Source organism: Hylobates moloch, unplaced genomic scaffold (genome assembly GCF_009828535.3).
Source record: "Hylobates moloch isolate HMO894 unplaced genomic scaffold, HMol_V3 SCAFFOLD_14, whole genome shotgun sequence".
Classification (NCBI taxonomy): Eukaryota; Metazoa; Chordata; class Mammalia; order Primates; family Hylobatidae; genus Hylobates; species Hylobates moloch.
The window spans coordinates 67,510,785-67,530,812 of NW_026652289.1; positions in this window are offsets into that span (position 1 = coordinate 67,510,785).

A 20,028-nucleotide genomic window follows, 5' to 3' on the forward strand; every position below is an offset into this window, starting at 1 on the left:
GGAATTGGAAGATGGGGAGGGAGAAAAAGAAAAGGACACAGGAGAATTCTTACTTGACTGATGCTGTCATGAGTTGGCCTCAATACTATCTGGACCTAACAAGTACTTAACTCATGCTTTCCCTCCTGGAGCATTTTAGGGGGTTCTTTGGAGATTCCCCATCCCATTTCTGAGAATTTCTCACTTGTAATTCTCTTGACACAAGTAGATGTGTTCCTTTTGGATGGTTGCTTTTCTGAGCCTCTAAACATCTGGCAGTACATCTCCAGCTTGCTCTGCTGGGGTTTCCATGTCTCTCCAAGTGGCCCCTGTTGGTCAGGATTTGAAGCAACTGCTCACCAACTCTCCTGGCTTGTGGTTCTCGGGTCTGGCCTGCACAAAACCCAAACCTCTTATCCATGACAAGAGTGAAGTTACTTCCCAAACCACAACCTCTAATTCCCTTCTTTCAGCTATTTACCTCAGCTTCTCTCTCTTTAGACTTCTCAGCCATAAGACATATATTAAGTTCTCCAAGTGATCGCATTGAAATATCTTTCCAAGGCTTAAAAAAGAGGAGAAGTATGGAACTCATAGAACACCAATAACTCTCTCTCTCTAAATAAATCCTCTTCCCATCTGTAACTTCATATTCTTTTTATACTCTTTCAGTCAATGAGTGGTTCAGTCACAAGACTGTTTTGTGAACACCTTTCATCTCCCCTGTGATGCTCTCACATCTATTATCTTAGGGTCTCGGTTTAGATAAAGACTCATAGTGCTTCAGGTGTTTGTAAGTGGATATATAAACGCTTGGTTTCTAGAATGCATGAAATTTGGCAACCTGCTGCAGCAGAGAATAGAAAGTTATTAACCAACCATTTCTTCTTCCTGGACACACAGCTTTACAATATTTCTCATCTTCCTTTGCACTTATGCACTTCCATATGACTGGGATCAGTTCTATGCAATGGGACATGACATGAGCTACTGGCCTGTAAAAATCTCCCTCCCATGCACAGTCTCAGATTTTTTCTCTCCTATCAGCCCACAAAGTGGAATCCAACCATCTTGGAGGCCGCATGTTGAAAATGGTAGAGCCATAACTGGAAAAAGTTGGGACTCTAAATCTTTATAGGGACAAAAGCCCCCTGCCAACAATGAACACTTACTTATTGTCCTAGTCTATCTGTGCTGCTATAACAAAATACCTTAGACTAGGTAAACAACAGATATTTATTGCTCACAGTTCTGGAGGCTGAGAAGCCCAAGATCAAGGTGCCAGCAGATTCGGTGTCTGATGAGGGCTTGCTTCTCACAGATGGAGCCTGCTATGTGTTCTCACATGGCAAAGGGGCAGGAGCTAACAAGCTCCCTAGAGCCACCTTTATAAGGGCACTAATCCTGTCCACAAGGGTTCTGCCCTCATGACTTAGTTAGCTCCCAAAGGCCCCGCCTATTTGGGGATTAAATTTTAACATGAATTTTGGAGGGACACAAACATTCACACCATAGTATTTATGTTAGACTTTATGAGTAAGAAAGAATGTCTATTGTAATAAGTTACTGAGATTTTGCTCCTTCAGTTGTGAGAATTACCCTAATTAATATACCTTTTTTGTGTTGGGGTATTGAGTTTTTTATTCATTTGAAAGAGCTCTGTGTTTATTATTAAATATGTAATGTAAAATTTTTACCATACATTTTGAAAAAAAAAAAAAAAAAATTCCCAGCTTGTTTGCATTTAAAATTGTCTTTATGGCATTTTGAATGCCTTAAAAAACTGTTTTACACAGTGAGACCTGTCAATCATTACTTTTATGATTTGAGCCTTTTGACATTATGTTTAAAAAGATATTTGAGAATGTTGATAATTATAAACCCAATTGCCAACCTCTCAGTTCATAGCTAGATTTCTCAGAGACTCTTAATTTCTGGTTTAGAGGCTACTTATCTGGAGCTACACTAAGATTTTGGAATGCTTATTTGAAATTCGGTTTGAAATACTGAATGAGAGTCCTCAGCCAAAGGGGAGGGGACAACATATGCAGTTGGACCTGGTGAATAGGACTAATTTCATGCCCTTAAAGAAAACTATCTTGTTAACATTTGCATAACTGAAGTTCAACTCTAGAGTTTTGATCATCTATATCTTTATTCCCATCTCCTGCCAGACACCGAACACTCCCAAGATAATTCCTGGCTGGCTAGGAATCTTCAGGAAATTCCTTGTTATTCCTGGCCCCTTGAGCCATGATTCATGCACCCAAGTCTCATGATACCGGCCCCTCAACCTTCTCTCCCACATAAAAGCTATTTTGACCTATATCCTATTCCTTTGGATAGCTAAAATGAAAAACAGAATCTGAATTAACATGAGACAAATCCTCTTATATTTGTATTACCCGTACCACAACCAAAGCAGCAAAGAATGGAAGAATCTGTGCAACCATGAGGAAGGAGTCCCTAAAAACATGCCACCTAAGGCATTCCTACTTCGTTTATGGGTGGGGCTACCTTGAGTCAGAGAGTAATAAGTGTAGTCGTTTAGCTTCTCTTTTTATCATATACCAAAAAAATCCAAGTGTATTCAATGGCCTGATATTCAGTATCAGTCTACTCAGGATTTTCATAAAATACAAGATGTTATTTCGGGAAAATATTGCATGTTGAATACATCTGCCCTCCCAATTCTTAACACAGTGTCTGGCAGCTAAAAGTCATTCAACACATGTGTGTTGAGTGAATGAAAACTTTTGCCATCCTAGAACACAAAATGTGGTTTGAAGCTGTGATATACAGATATACCTGAGAAACAAGAAACTAGAGAAAAAAAATCACGCTTTGGCAAGATTTGTATCTATTGTGCAGAGGCATAGGAGCCTACATAAGACACAAGCTTACAGCATCAAAACAGCAAAAAGGAGGAGTGGACGGGCTAAAGCCAAGGGTGCGATCAGGAATTTCTAGAGGTACTGAGATGAGGGCTGTCCAAGTAAGTGTTACCAACTCGAAGAGCTCCCACTTGTAAGAAATCAAGAGAGAGTTCCAAGGGAGAAGGATCTAGGAGAGAGGCATACGGCAGATAACCACTCCAAAGGCCCCAGGAGACAGAAACAGAAAATACCCAGCCTCTCTCTGGTGATGCATGAGTGCAGTCATTACCCATTGGAGGACTCCAAGTTACTCACATAGTGCAAGACTGTCAGTCACTGTACACACATTTAACTTATTGTGTTTGCAGATCAATGTTTTCATTCAGCCCCCTGCTCAAACACTATCCTGAGGACTTCCATGAGTAAAGCCAGGGCAGCAAGAGAAAGAATGTCGAACACTGGAAGGGGACTCAAGATAAAGATAAAGGAAAACTTAAGGCCCTCCCACCAAAAAGTGAAAAACATAACCAGGGCACCTCTGACATAAGAATTGCACCCCTGAGTGGGGTACAATCTACTCTCGCAGTGGTTTGCATATGAAACAACACAGCATTTGTATGTATCTAAATGTGTGCCAAATGTTCTCGGCATGTAGCAAGCACTCTACTATTACCTATCATTATCATCCCATGAATTCATCAAGTCAGAATAGCTTCTCACATTGGTTTAGCAGTGAACAAGAATGGGAGGGTCAGAGGTCCAGGGGAGCCTAACTCCAACAAGGAGCTAGAAGATTGGAAGGTCAAGGTCTAGAACAGTGGTTCTCAAACTATGGTCACCTGGGCCAGAAGCACCAGCACACCTGAGAAGTAGTAGAAATGCAAATTATTGGGCCTAGCTCCAAACCTACCGAATTAGAAATTCTAGAGATTGGAGTCAACAATCTGTGTTTAACAAGTCCTCCAGATGGTTCTGATGCATCCTAAGGATTGTAAACCACCAAGAGCCAGTGGTCTAGAGCAAAGGAAGTTCAGGTATCAACAAGGGTCTTTAGTGGACGCCCCTAAGCAGCATGATGGCACTGGTAACCTAGACAGATGTCAGGGGGAAAGGGGGAGCCAGGGACAGAGAATACCTAGGGTGCTTTTGCCTTCCTCAATATCTGGCTCAAATGTAAGCCATGATTGTTTTTGTAGGCCTAGAGTTTGGACTTGAACTTTAAAAAGTGATATTTAGAAAAGCAGTGTGATTCAATGGAATGAACCTAGATTCTGAAACTGAAACTTCAGTTTGCAGCTTAATCTTGGGTCATGTATGCAACTTCTCTGAGCTTCTGTTTCTCTATCTGTAACATAGGAAACACAAACATTTATTTTACAAGGTCGTTTTGAGAGCTAGCTAGAATAATGGTAAGTGAAATTTGCCCAACAAGGCAAATAGTAACAACAAATGACAGCAGTTAAGCCATAATGTGAGTTATTTGTATTATCATTAGGTTGCACCACATGAAATGAATGATGTCCAACTAATTACCGACCTACCAAGATGCTGTTTTTATGTGGTTCAACCTAATATGTCTCTACTCACAGTTTGGGTGCAAGCATAGTAAGCTCTAGTACATCTCCCTAAAAACTACCTAATGGCCTCACAAACAGGATTGTGGCTAGTGGATTTGTACCTTTGCCTCATGGAATTATTGGATACTCTAGGTTCTTAGATTACTTCGGGGACCCAGTGCCTTATAGGAGAGCCATGTAAAGAGAATATGAAAGTACTGTTATTTAGCTGAGTTTAAACCCTGACTAGATGGAAGGATGGACCCTATACTGGGGAAGAAAAGAAAAGCCCTAACACTGTCATCTGTCGGTAGACCCTTGGCCAACCTTAACAGAGGCAAAGAGGAGTTGAGGCGTCATCCAGAAGGGACACCAGGTGATAACACACTGACTTGCTCCTCTAACTTTTTTTTTTTTGGACGGAGTTTCGCTCTTGTTTCCCAGGTTGGAGTGCAATGGTGCGATCTCGGCTCACTGCAATCTCCACCTCCTGGGTTCAAGGCAGGATTCTTTTGCCTCAGCCTCCCGAGTAGCTAGGATTACAGGCATGCACCACCACTCCTGGCTAATTTTGTATTTTTAGTGGAGATGGGGGTTTTCTCCATGTTGGTCAGGCTGGTCTTGAACTTCCTACCTCAGGTGATCCACCCACCTCAGCCTCCCAAAGTGCTGGGATTACAGGCGTGAGCCACCGCGCCCGGCTGTTCCCTTAACTTCTTTAAAGAACCACATAGGCCGGGCGCGGTGGCTCACGCTTGTAATCCCAGTACTTTGGGAGGCCGAGGCGGGCGGATCACGAGGTCAGGAGATCGAGACCATGGTGAAACCCCGTCTCTACTAAAAATACAAAAAGATTAGCCGGGCGTGGTGGCGGGCGCCTGTAGTCCCAGCTACTCGGAGAGGCTGAGGCAGGAGAATGGCGTGAACCCGGGAGGCGGAGCTTGCAGTGAGCCGAGATCGCGCCAGTGCACTCCAGCCTGGGCGACAGAGCGAGACTCCATCTCAAAAAAAAAAAAAAAAAAAAACCACATAGTATCATAGTGTTATAGGCAGCTTTACAGGGACAACTGTGATTTTTTTTCCTCCAGAGTGGTGCCTCTCAGACTGCTGTGCATGTGAATCACCTCAAACTTTGCTAAAATGCAGATTCTGATTTAGTAGATCGGGGTAGACCCCAAATTCTTACTTCTAACCAGCTTCTAGATGATGCCAATGTTGCAAGTCAGTCGACTGTATTTTCAAAAGCAAGGCTCCAGAGGATATATCGAGGATATGAAACTAGATGGGTTTACTGCCAGGTAGAAATAGAAGCTGTTTAAAGAGATAAAGAAATCCTGGAACTAACTGAGCATTTATGACAAATGGGAGCATCAAAAGCACATGAAGACAAAAACATATTAGCTTATCAAGGATCCACAAGCTATGGCCCATCCTTTGGTTTTGGTAAATAAAATTTTATTGGAACACAGCCATGCTTTTTCATTTATGAATTGTCTATGGCTATGTTCACTCTGCTATGTCAGCACTGAGTAGCTGCAATGGAAATCACATGATCTGCAAAGTTTAAAATATTTACTGTCTGGCCTTTTATAGGAAAAGTTTGCTGCACCTAAGCTAGAGATACCTGCCCAACTCCCCTGCAGTATGAGATATTCTTTTTTTTTTATTATACTTTAGGTTTTAGGGTACATGTGCACAACGTGCAGGCTAGTTACATATGTATACATGTGCCATGTTGGTGTGCTGCACCCATTAACTCGTTATTTAACATTAGGTATGTCTCCTAATGCTATCCCTCCCCCGTCATGGGAATTGAACAATGAGAACACATGGACACAGGAATGAGATACTCTTAAAAGGAGGCCTGTCTGCTTCCTTATTAGGGTACAATCTTGCAGTAAGAATCAGAAAGAGCCTCAGAACTGGAACTAGAGCCAAAGACCAATAGTCTGTGCATTTGATAATCATGCTTCTGTTTAATATGTGCCAAGGGACAAGTTAAGCTCTGGAGGGAGTATTTTTTTTTTTTTTTTTTTTTTTTGAGACGGAGTCTCGCTCTGTCACCCAGGCTGGAGTGCAGTGGCGCGATCTCGGCTTACTGCAAGCTCCGCCTCCCGGGTTCACGCCATTCTCCTGCCTCAGCCTCTCCGAGTAGCTGGGACTACAAGCGCCCGCCACCACGCCCGGCTAATTTTTTGTATTTTTAGTAGAGACGGGGTTTCACCATGGTCTCGATGTCCTGACCTCGTGATCCGCCCGCCTCGGCCTCCCAAAGTGCTGGGATTACAAGCGTGAGCCACCGCGCCCGGCCGGGAGTATTTTTTTTAAATAAAAAAAGAAATTTATTTTTCACAGTTCTGGAGGGTCTGGGGAAGTCCAAAATTAAGGCACTGGCATTTGGTGTCTGGTGAGGGTCTTCTAGCTGTGTCCTCACATGGTGGACATGGCAGAAGGTGGAAGGGCAAGAGACAAACACTACAGCATGAAGCCTCTTTTTTATCATATATCTTTTTTTTATTATACTTTAAGTTCTGGGATACATGCATAGAAAGATAAACCATGAAGAGGAAGGGAAAATCATCTTCAACCAGATGTTGAGCTTCTTTAAATTGAGACATTGCTCTCACTTTTAAAATACTCCCTGCATAGATATACAAGCGAACCACCTCGGCACATGTATACCCAAGCAGGGAGTATTTTAAAAGTGAGAGCAATGTCTCAATTTGAAGAAGTTCAACATCTGGTTGAAGGTGATTTTCCCTTCCCCTTCATGGTTTTTCTTTATATCCTTTTCCTGAAGTTTAAACACACCATGCAGTTAAACAGTTGGCCAATCCCCAGGCACCTGTGGAAAAGTAATTTTTCCATTATTTTACTACTTAAACAGGATGTGTTTGGTCATGATTATTTAAACTTTTTAAAAATTTAAGCATTTTAAAATCAGTAATAATAGTGTATATGCAATTTGATAATGATATATCATTTGATATATTTATATAATCATTTGATATATAAATACATATCAAATATTTATAAATCAAATTATATATATCATTGATATATTATTCGGTATATAACATATAATGATATATTTATATGTATATATATTTCATCTCATAAACATTTCTCCAGGTGGCTGTGTAGCTTTCATAATCCTGACTTTTGTGGCTGCATAATGTTCCACCAAATATACTCCTTAAATTTACTGAAGCTTTAATATATTATTAGAAATATATATTATAAAATATATTATTAGAAATATATACTATAAAATATATTATTAGAAATATATATTATAAAATATATTATTAGAAATTTATGACTTAATAATATAATAGTTTAAATTTTTAAATACCTGAAATAATCATTTTTAATATACAGTTTTTTCTACATTTTGGACTATTTCCTTAGGATAATTTCTCAAAATAGTTATGGTACCAAAATATATAAATACCTTTAAACCATCTTATAGATATTTCTAAATTGTTTTCTAGAAGAATTTTATCAGTTTACATTTCTATCAACAATGAATAAATGTGCTAGTTTGACCACACACTTACCAGAATTGGGAATCACTATTTTTGGTGAGTTTGGGGCAAATATTAAAGGACAATAATGCTACAAATATAGGGGTAGCTTAATTTTCATTGCTGAACCAGAATTTCTTTTTTTTTATTATTATTATACTTTAAGTTATAGGGTACATGTGCACAACGTGCAGGCTTGTTACATAGGTATATATGTGCCATGTTGGTTTGCTGCACCCATCAACTCATCATTTACATTAGGTATTTCTCCTCATGCTATCCCTCCCCCAGCCCCCCACCCCCCAACAGGCCACAGTGTGTGATGTTCCCCGCCCTGTGTCCATGTGTTCTCATTGTTCAACTCCTACCTATGAGTGAGAACATGCGGTGTTTAGTTTTCTGTCCTTGTGATAGTTTGCTGAGAATGATGGTTTCCGGCTTCATCCATGTCCCTGCAAAGGACATGAACTCATCCTTTTTTATGGCTGCAGTATTCCATGGTGTATATGTGCCACATTTTCTTAATCCAGTCTATCACTGATGGACATTTAGGTTGGTTCCAAGTCTTTGCTATTGTGAATAGTGCCACAATAAACATACGTGTGCATGTGTCTTTATAGCAGCATGATTTATAATCCTTTGGGTATATACCCAGTAATGGGATGGCTGGGTCAAGTGGTATTTCTAGTTCTAGATCCTTGAGGAATCACCACACTGTCTTCCACAATGGTTGAACTAATTTACACTCCCACCAACAGTGTAAAAGTGTTCCTATTTCTCCACATCCTCTCCAGCATCTGTTGTTTCCTGACTTTTTAATGATGGCCATTCTAACTGGTATGAGATGGTATCTAACTGTGGTTTTGATTCGCATTTTTCTGATGACCAGTAATGATGAACATTTTTTCATGTGTCTATTGGCTGCATAAATATCTTCTTTTGAGAAGTGTCTGTTCATAGCCTTGGCCCACTTTTTGATGGGGTTGTTGGTTTTTTTCTTGTAGATTTGTTTAAGTTCTTTGTAGATTCTGGATATTAGACCTTTGTCAGATGGGTAGATTGCAAAGATTTTTTCCCATTCTGTAGGTTGCCTGTTCACTCTGATGATAGTTTCTTTTGCTGTGCAGAAGCACTTTAGCTTAATTAGATCCCATTTGTCTATTTTGGCTTTTGTTGCCATGGCTTTTGGTGTTTTAGTCATGAAGTCTTTTTCTATGCCTATGTTCTGAAGGGTATTGCCTAGGTTTTCTTCTAGGGTTTTTATGGTGTTAGGTTTTACATTTAAGTCTTTAATCCATTCTGAGTTAATTTTTGTATATGGTGTAAGGAAGGGATCCAGTTTCAGCTTTCTACATATGGCTAGCCAGTTTTCCCAGCACCATTTATTAAATAGGGAATCCTTTCCCCATTGCTTGTTTTTGTCAGGTTTGTCAAAGATCAGATGGTTGTAGATGTGTGGTGTTATTTCTGAGGCCTCTGTTCTGTTCCATTGATCTATATCTCTGTTTTGGTACCAGTACCATGCTGTTTTGGTTACTGCAGCCTTGCAGTATAGTTTGAAGTCAGGTAGCGTAATGCCTCCAGCTTTGTTCTTTTTGCTTAGGATTGTCTTGGCTATGCAGGCTCTTCTTTGGTTCCATGTGAACATTAAAGTAGTTTTTTCCAATTCTGTGAAGAAAGTCACTGGTAGCTTGATGGGGATGGCATTGAATCTATAAATTACCTTGGGCAGTATGGCCATTTTCACAATAGTGATTCTTCCTATCCATGAGCATGGAATGTTCTTCCATTTATTTGTGTCCTCTTTTATTTCATTGAGCAGTGGTTTGTAGTTCTCCTTGAAGAGGTCCTTCACATCCCTTGGAAGTTGGATTCCTAGGTATTTTATTCTCTTTGTAGTAATTCTGAATAGGAGTTCACTCATGATTTGGCTCTCTGTTTGTCTATTATTGGTATATAGGAATGCTTGTGATTTTTCACATTGATTTTGTATCCTGAGACTTTGCTGAATGGCTTATCAGCTTAAGGAGATTTTGGGCTGAGACGATGGGGTTTTCTAACTATACAATTATGTCATCTGCAAACAAAGACAATTTGACTTCCTCTTTCTCTAATTGAATACGCTTTATTTCTTTCTCTTGCCTGATTGCCCTAGCCAGAACTTCCAACACTATGTTAATAGGAGTGGTGAGAGAGGGCATCCTTGTCTTGTGCCGGTTTTCAAAGGGAATACTTCCAGTTTTTGCCCATTCAGTATGATACTGTCTGTGGGTTTGTCATAAATAGCTCTTATTATTTTGAGATACGTTCCATCAACACCTAGTTTATTGAGAGTTTTTAGCATGAAGGCCTGTTGAATTTTGGGCCAATATCCCTGATGAACATTGGTGCGAAAATGCTCAATAAAATACTGGCAAACAAAATCCAGCAGCACATCAAAAAGCTTATCCATCATAATCAAGTCAGCTGCATCCCTGGGATGCAAGGCTGGTTCAACATATGCAAATCAATAAACATAATCCATCACATAAACAAAACCAATGACAAAAACCACATGATTATCTCAATAGATCCAGAAAAGGCCGGAACCGGAATTTCTATACTCTTTTCTTTTTTTTGTAATTGAGAGTAGAACATGAGTTGACGTTGCCAATTCCCTTCATTGAGTAGAACCAGAAACCAAAATCTTCTTATGACATTATTTGCTGAAGAGTCCAAACAAGGTATGTCTGATTTAAATCACTTTGAAGAGTTAATTTTGTTCTAAAAAGAACTCTTAACACCGCTTAAGAAATACTACCAAGGTATCATCTTTGATGTGTTAAATTGTGGTTTCAAAATTAGAAGAAAAAATAAAAAGGAATGATCCATATTCTTTCTTATGAGTCTTTGTAATCTCATATTTATATGAAACCTCTTTACTCAACACTTTTACATCTATTATTTCATTTGTGCCTCATAAATACCTCTACAGTAGAATAAGCAGTGTTTCTCTATATCTGAAGAGACTAAATAAAACCGAATTTGGGGAGGTTAATTGACTTGCCTAATGTTATACAGATACTTATAGTAGACACTGATTAAACATTTAGAATTACTATTCATCCATTCACTCATCCATCCATTCATTCACTTATTGAATAAATATTTGTTGAGCATGCTGTGTTTCAGTGTGAAGTCCTGAGGTTAGAGCACTAAGCAAAACAGAAATGATTCTTGTCCACACAAAGTTTGTTGTTAGATGATGGGACGTACACAGGAAAGTACTCAATTGCGTAATACATAAGTCGATCAATTACATAAATTAGGTTGTAGTAAATATTCTAGAGTAAGGAAAGAGAGAGAGAATAATGGGAGCTATTTTATTTAGACAGGATGGCTAGACAAAGCTCCACTGGAGTAGTGATGTATATGCACAGATCTAAAAGGATAATAGGCTTCAGGCAAGACAGAGAGAGAGAGAGAGAGAGAGATGAAAGGTAGACTCCAGATAGATCATAATGTCCAAAGCCAGGTTTCAGGAATTTAAAAATCCCCAGTTTGGCTGGTACAATCTACAATATAATATACCAGCTGTCAAGCCCCACTAAGCTCACAGAGCTTGCAAGCAGCTTTTATTAATTCTCTTTTAAATACAAATAAACGTACAAGAAGAATAGACATTTTAGGAACATCTCCAAAACAAAAGAGAAACCAAAGCAAACAATTTTTAGAAGAGAGAAGACAAAAAAGTTGCAAGTGAATGAAAATTAAGATTGTTAGAATGGGTGAGGGATGACCTGATGTCTTCCAAACAAGAATAAGATGCTATGAAAAAGGAACAAAGAATAAGAATTCTTGAAGATTATAATCTGACAATTACATTTTTAAAATCAATAGAAAGGTCAAAAGATGAAATAGAAGCAGCCTCATAAATGATAGAACAAGAACATAAAAAGAATAGATAATAAGCAAGAAAGACAGAAGATAATTAGAAGATTGATACAAGAAGCCCAACAGCCAACTAATTTGATTTAATATAAATTTTCCAAATTAAAAAACACATTTATCCCATTGAAAAGGGACCACTAAGTGCCAAGCACAATGAGTGAAGGAAGACACACAATGTGAAACATTCCATTGAGAAATTTTAGAACCCAGAGATAGAAGATCTTACTAGAGCTTTTAGACAGAAAGAAAATAACCACATATAAAGTAAAAGGCATCAGGATGACACTGGACTTCTCAACAGTAACGCTGAAAATTAGAAGAAAACAGAACAGTGCTTCAAAATTCTTAGTCGTCATTATTTTCAACATAGAATTATATTTTTAGATAAATTATTAACCAAAAAAAGAAGATAGTATTTTAATAATTTCAAGAATCCAAATGTATGTACTCTTTCTTAAGAAACTACTGAAGGATGTTCTTCAGCAAAATTAAGTTGTAAACCAAGAAAGAGAAAGAGATCTAGGAAATATTTTACTTAACACAGAAGAGTGGTGAAGGGAAGTCACAGGATGTCAGCTGTGCAGGATAGCTAGGTTGAATGAGGCAGAGGGCGGCAGCCTATCAGAGTACAGAAACCAGGAAAAGAAATGATGCTGTCAGATTATCTAGTGTGTTTGATGTTTGGAGAATATGAATAGACTTTCTACCAATATTGTCTGTCTTTTAAGCTCTGTACATGTGCTTCTCCGATAAAAAATGAAAATCAATTTTTTTGAAAACACATAAGCCAGTGGACTGGGTGAGTTTGCTCAGGGAGAGAGAAAAGCAGCTCACAATGAGTCCTGAGAACATTCTAATTTGGAAGTCAGATAAAAGAGAAAAACAGGTGTCATGGGAATCAGAAGTGAGCCTAAGGGAAGGGGAGTTGTCTGATGCTGAGATGTTGAATAAGGTGGTGATTAAAAGTTGTCCATTTGACTTGGCATCCTGAAGGTCTTTGGAAACTTTGGGCTGCATATTGAGGTCATTGGATAGGAGGGTGGGAGGGGGCAAAAGGCGGACTGAGTGTGAAGCCAGTATGTAGACAGCAGTATGTAGACTTGGGTTACAAACTCAAGAAATGGGGTGGTACATGGAGCGATGTGGGGTCAGTAGAGATTGTTTGTTTTGTTTTGCTTTAAATAAATACAGGAGATAAGAGAGCATGTTTGTTTATTGGTGGGGCTGATTCAGGAAGAGAGAGAGGGATTAATAATGTAAAAACAAGGAATAACTAAAGTAGGACAGTATTTGAGTGGATAAAATCCAGGGTGTACATGCAGAAATTAGACTTTGATAGGCTAAAGGGTACTTTTTCCATTTTAACCAGAGCAAAGAAGGAGAAAATGGGCCCTGATGAAGATTGCAGGTTTGGTGAAGGGAAGATGATTTTTCAATTTTGTCCGTGAAATGAGAAGTCATCATCTGAGTGTAGAGAAAGGAAAGTAGGAGGTTTCAGGAGAGAAGAGAAGATAGAAAACAGTCTTCTCAGGGAATAGGAAAGTAAACCAACAAGAGAAAAACAAAAGACCTGCTGGGCAGTTTTGAGTGCCCATTTGACACTGGAGATCATGAATTTAAAGTGAATTACACAGCTAACTTTCATCTTTTATATCCACATTGGGCAGGTTGGATATAAGCTCAGAGAAGAAAGGGAGAGCTCACCCAGAACTGGAGTCTTGTCTTATAAATAAGATGGAGAAAGTAAGAAGCAGAGGTTTCTGCAAAAGCAAAATGATGGTGAGGGAATGCTGGAATCCACACTGCATCTAGAGGAAAAAGACCAGCCAAGTAAAAAAGCAGTGGTATCCATAGACAGGAAACCTCTCCACCCCCGGGCTTAGCAAACCCCAGGAAAAGTGGACATTTGCATAGTATGTTTTGGTGCAATAGTATTACTTTTGCTGGTGGAATTTAGGAGAATAGGGTCACATACTTGTGAAGAGAAGCTGCAGGGCTTTTTTTTTTTTTTTTTTTTTCTCCAGATAGAGTCTTGCTCTGTCACCCGGGCTGGAGTACAGTGGCATGATCACAGCTCACTGCAACTTCCGCCTCCCGAGTTCAAGCGATTCTCATGCCTCAACCTCCTGAGTAGCTGGGATTACAGGCACTTGCCACCATACCCAGCTAATTTTTGTATGTTCTTTTTAGTAGACATAGGGTTTCTCCGCATTGGCCAGGCTGGCCTCGAACTCCTGGCCTCAAGTAATCCACCCACCTTGGTCTCCCAAAGTGCTGGGATTATAGGTGTGAGCCATCCCACCTGGCTGGCTTTTCTTAAGGCTGATATTCCAGGGCAGGGCTACAAGGGCAAACTTGTGAGCTACTGCATTCCTTCTTCAGAGCCCCAAGGCAAATAATGTCCTTAAATGAGGACTATCCTAAGGGTGATTATGTCTCTTCAAGCTTTAGTACCCTCCATTGTGTAGAAGCAAAAGTCTACGCTGTGGACAAATTTGTGTTTTAAATTCTGGTGCTATGAGGCTTCAAGGAGGCCTCATAATTGCCTGGACATGAGAGATATCCTTTGTATTTAATGTGATTCCTAAAGATCTGATGCCTGTTTTGAATAAGCAAAATGTATATGTCCCACTATAGAGAAAAGAAAGTCATGCATCCTTATGTGTAAATGATAGGGCTTCTTACATTAAACAACGAGTATCCGACTGTCCTTTCTGAATAATTATTGCAAAGAGGAAGAGAAACTGATCAACTATTCTAAAATAAATTATTTTGGTTGACATCTCCAGTCACAGCTGCATGGTAAATACCCGATAAGATGTGACCATTTAGTTGCTTTCTTCTTGTTCCTCTAACTAGCATGCTCCTTCCGCACCAGGAGTTTTGCATCCAGAATGCTTTTCCCCTGACGCTTCTCATTCCGCAGATCTCATTTGAGCACCACCTCCTTAGAGACGCCTTCCCTGACTACCCCCTTGTACACCATCCCAGCCCACCGCCCTTAATCTCTATCAGGAATATACTCTGTTATTTTCCTTCTAGCATTTAGCACCTTATTTAATTAACTTATTTATTTGTGTGTCCTTCGTTATCATCTTCAAGAAAATGGTACTGGGGGGATGACAACAGAAAGGGAGATTCCTGGAAGGACACACAACCTTTCCATTTCTTCTAGTTGTCCAAGATGTAGTTCTGAATCAAACCAGAGCCACCAAATGTGAGATGCTAGGCTGTGTTACATTTCTCCCAGAAGGACTGCGTTTCTGAATTGTGCCTGGTTTCAATGCATCAGCCTCCATGGAGGATCACGGTAAACATAACCTAATGAAAGCCATCCTTGAGACTGTTATAAGTAGCTGTTGAGAAAGTCATTCATTGCAACACATGATATCCCTGGTAGGAGAGGAGATACCTTTTATGATTTGCTCTGAAGAACAGTTTGCTGTCTTTGAAAAGGGTTTTTATTTTTTTTTAATTGCATGATCACTATAAAATGTTCAACTGGCTAGATTCCTCTTTTCTTGTTGGCTGCTGGAAAGTTGAGAAGCAATTATGGCTCACTGAGAGTCAAGAATGTGTTCAATCCCTCTGCAGTCACTGAGGGCAACCTTCTTGGCACTACTTTGTTTGTACCCAGATTATTTCTTCTTGTTTCCACATTTAAACTTGTATTCTCTTGTTCTATGTTAAATATTAACATATTTAAATATTAAATATTCTTGGATATTGCGCTAGATTACTTTATCAATGAAAGTAGACTATGAGTAACTAAAAAGTAATAATAATGTCTATATTGCTGAACTGCTATAAGAATTACCCGTAAAATATATGCCGAATTTAAAATATAGAAGGCATTCAATTAATGGTACTGGTACAGCTACTACTACTGCCTCCAATCCATGATTTCCACCTTAAATTTCCTTACCTTACCAATCAAGTGTTGCCTGCAGCTTTAAATAGATTTTGGTTAGATTGTTGTTTTAGCTTCAACTCTCAGCTCTCCCACACAATTACCCTAATGACACATACTGGATAACAGCTGGAGAGTATTAGGGATGTCAGTCTGGTTTTAATTTCATTAAGAGCTATTTGATACTGCTTCACAGATCTGGCCACTACTTAGTGAGAGAGAAGATACTGAGCTTCAAAAGGGGGTTCTATTCATAAGCCAGCAAATAGTTTGCAAGTATTGGGTGTTGGCTAGCATTTTGTTACTCATTGTGTGGTCAGCAAACCAACAGTATCGGTACTACCTGGGCACTTGCATCTCAGGCCCCACTCCAGACCTATTGAATTCATATTAATTCAAATTAAACTGGGCTCAGTTTAACAAGAGCCTGGGTGAGTTACATGCACATTTGTGTTGAGAAGCACTGAACTAGGACAAACTGTGAAAAAGGCAGTGGTAGCAGCCTGTAATTAGCTGATGAAGTGCCATGATGACAGCCCACTAAACAGAGTTTCCATGGGATATGGAACGAGCACTCACACTGTAATGCGATGAGTGGTTCAGATCCTAGTTCTATTGCCTGCATGTTGTGCAACCTTGGACAATTTCCTTCGCTTCTCAGAGCCTCCATTTCTTCATCTGTTAAATCGAAATCATAACACTTCCCTTGCAAGGTAGCTGTGAGGATGATATCTAATAATTCATGTTAAAAAGCCCCACGAGGAAATTGAAAAGTATGACAGTCTCTAAACAAGTTCATTTGGAGCCTGACTGCAGTTTTCACCTAAGGACAGTGGGTGGGGCATCTCTAGGCTACAGCACCCAGAAAGTGAATATTCATAGACTGGGTGCTGGGGTTCCCACAGGCATTTTCTATGGGAGTCTGGACTCTGGGCATCTGCCCTTTGTCTTTCCAAGCAAAAGTCAGCCAGGAACTTCTTACTTGATTCCACCCCAAGGGAGAACCACCTGAGCAAGAATAGCCCACCCTAAAGAATAGGAATATGAATCCCTTTTAATAAAAGAAGGGAAATTGATGGACCCACAACCCAAAGCTAAAATCCACAGATTTGGTGTTTGGACACAGCTGTTTCAGTCCTGTGCTTTTTCTACTATGTGCTTATTATTATGATTATTCTGAATATATTGAGGAACCCATCACTGCAATTGGGAGTTTAATATTACCAATCCGATTATACCAATCCAAGAGTAGGCTCCCCTCCTCTTTCTTACCCATTCAGAATACATAGTCCATTTGCCGAATAAGGAGGCTCTTGTTCACTTTTTCAAATACAGATGATATGTTCTTAATGATAACTCCCTCCTATCCCACTGGGCTTGGGGCTCTAAATTGGTTTTATAGTCCTGCTCCTTGCAATCAGGATCTCATTTCACACTTTTCCTTAAGGACAGTGACCAGTGACTTCCTGGAGTCCTCCCTCTGTGATTAACTTGGTAATATTTCACCTGCATCGTCCTGGGCTGAATAGCATCAACATTTCACATCAGGACCTTGATTTACTAACCATCTGCTCAGAAGTCTGTCATCGACAGGGATGATTTCTTACTCTCTTCAGACTGCAAGACTTTGCCAAGGTTCTAGTAAGTCAAGCCCTGACCTTGAAGGCAAAAGCATACAGTACCTCACTTTTTAATTAGTTTAATTGTCTGCCTGTGAAGGTAGGCAATGAGCTCTTTCGGTTTTTCTTGCCAAATCTCCTATATGTTGGAGATGCGACTTTAAGGCAACCTCATTTGGGGATTTCTGGGGAATTTCTTCTTTATTAAGACTTCATTGTTAGAGTCCTTGACACAGTGATCTTTTAGTTGGAACAGAGATTCACTCAGGTGCCTCTGGGAGGGAAAAAGAAAAGATTTAATGAAAAGATACACGTGTATGCTAACCCAGGAAATGAAGAAACAGGCACTAGCAAAGGCACGAACTGGAATATCTTTGGGGAACTGCTTTTCTTCTCTGTTTATTATTCTTTCACGAAGATGCTCGCTTGTTTTCATTTCCACCACACTTGATTGCCATTTCCTCCTAACTTCATCCCATGTGCTGCATTGTGGCTGACAGCCTCCTCTACTCTATGCGTACATATTCTTTTATACTGTCACTAACTGGCAACAATCCCTCAGTCTCCAAACAGCAAAATTCCTTAAAAAGAAACCAGATTGGCCCAGTTTGTTTTCACAGATCAGTCATTAGGCTGCTTTTGAGTTGGGTGCCCACCCCGATCCAACCAAGGGCAGCTCCCTTGTCTTCCCCCTTCAGTAGGGACCATGAGTGGGGCAGATCCTCTTGGGAGACATCATGGGCAGGGCATGAACTTGCCATTCCAGGGCACACCCTTGGAATTCCAGTTTTCTGAATGCTGCTTTAGTTAGAGGCAAAGCAAATATGCACCAAGTTACTTCAGCCACAAATACTACCTGTTCAATGCCCCCATCCGTGGTAACCTGAGAAACAACCAAAACAGCAAGAACAATGAATGGGAGGGCAAACAGCAAAGCTCTATGGAAGGACGCCTCCTCTTTTACAATACTGCCTTGGTTGAATCACCTGGGGACTCCAAACCCCTCTCTGTTTTGACCCTCAAGGTCTATGTCTTCCTGACTTCATAATGCTTAGGCTTCACCTTCTTTGCTTAGATTAATCTTTACCTCTGACTTCACAGAAATCAGCCCAGAATTCTTGGTGATAGAGTTGTGATCTGTAATTCCTAGGCTCTGATGCTTGCTTTCTTATATAACTTGTTTTCCCTTTCATTTTCCCATTTTGAAAATTTAACACAAGGATAAGATACTAAAGTGTCTGCCTTAATAATGGGCAGTTAGCACAAGGATAGTTAGTGAAATGATGCTCATAAAAATAAATGGAGTCTTCTAGAAATAATGGGATTGTGACAGCAACTTTGGAATATCAAGTAGTCATGAGCATTAAGAAAAATTATATGTGCAGAAAAATTCTAAGGTAGAGTATTAAATAAAAACACATAGAATTATTCTTATACAATGGATATTACTAGGTGAAATATGAGATATTTAGTAGAGACAAGGAATAAATTTAAAGAGAAAAGAATTGTTCTGAGGTGTGAGACCTGGGTATTCGCTCTGCAGTTTTGTTTTTTCTTTAATTCTTAAATTAAAATTTTGGTTGCTATATTGTTTTTACATTTCGTTAAAAAAAACAAAACAGTTGGAGATGGGGAGTGAAAATAGCATTAGCCTAAAGAACAAGCAATGGAGAGAGAAGGAAGTTCTTTCTAATTAGCCAGGTATTGTTAGACCGGCAAAGTCACCCCACAGCTTCCTCTTGAGTAGCAACAGAAATGTTTCAAGGTGCTTTACCAAAAGTGATCATTAACTTTCCTTTCAAGTCTGCTTTGTCAAACTAATGACTTAAAGGGTACAGAGTGCAAGCCAGAAGCATGGACTTGGGATGGCGACAGGGTTGGGGGTGAGTCAGCCTACTTGGAGGGTCATGGCTGGACTGGGGGCTTGGATTTAAGATATATAAGCATTCTGGGCATTTTCAGGCAGGAGGCACCAACAGGATGAAGCAGACAACCTCCCAGGGTGATGTGTTTGGAGTCCGGAGACCTGCATGTTAGCCAAGATTGCAGACCCCAGATGACTAAGGCATGGTGGGCAGTTGGGGTAGGGAATTCAGCCCTTTTGAGCTAATGCCTATCCAGCTATCAGAGTTATTAAACTATACCCAGCCAGCTGCATTGGGCACCAGAGTTAATCGCCTCAAGCCTCATTACTGGAATCATCCCTGAGTATCAACTTTCTTGCAGGGTGCTAAGGCTTCCTGTGGCCTGGCTGCATTATTCTGAACAGCAGTTAACACAAGGAAAATGTATTTGTTTCTGTGCTGCATGCTAAACTTAGTCTCTCTCTCTCTCTCTGTATATGTATGCATATATGTATATGTATATGTATGTGTATATGTGTGTGTATGTATATGTATATGTATATGTATATGTGAAGTGACCTTAGATTTTCCAAGTAGGCAGGGCTTCTGTTGATGAAGCCCATGTGTGATAATCCCAGGAAACATGTTTGCAATTATCATGGATTTCAGGTAGAGGATTCTGGCCTTTGACGGTAACCCCCTTGCTTTAGCAGCTAGAGAGGTGACAGACAGTGGCTCTTAGGATGATGGTGTTAGCATATCTGAGTGAGTTCAATTGCCCCAGGGA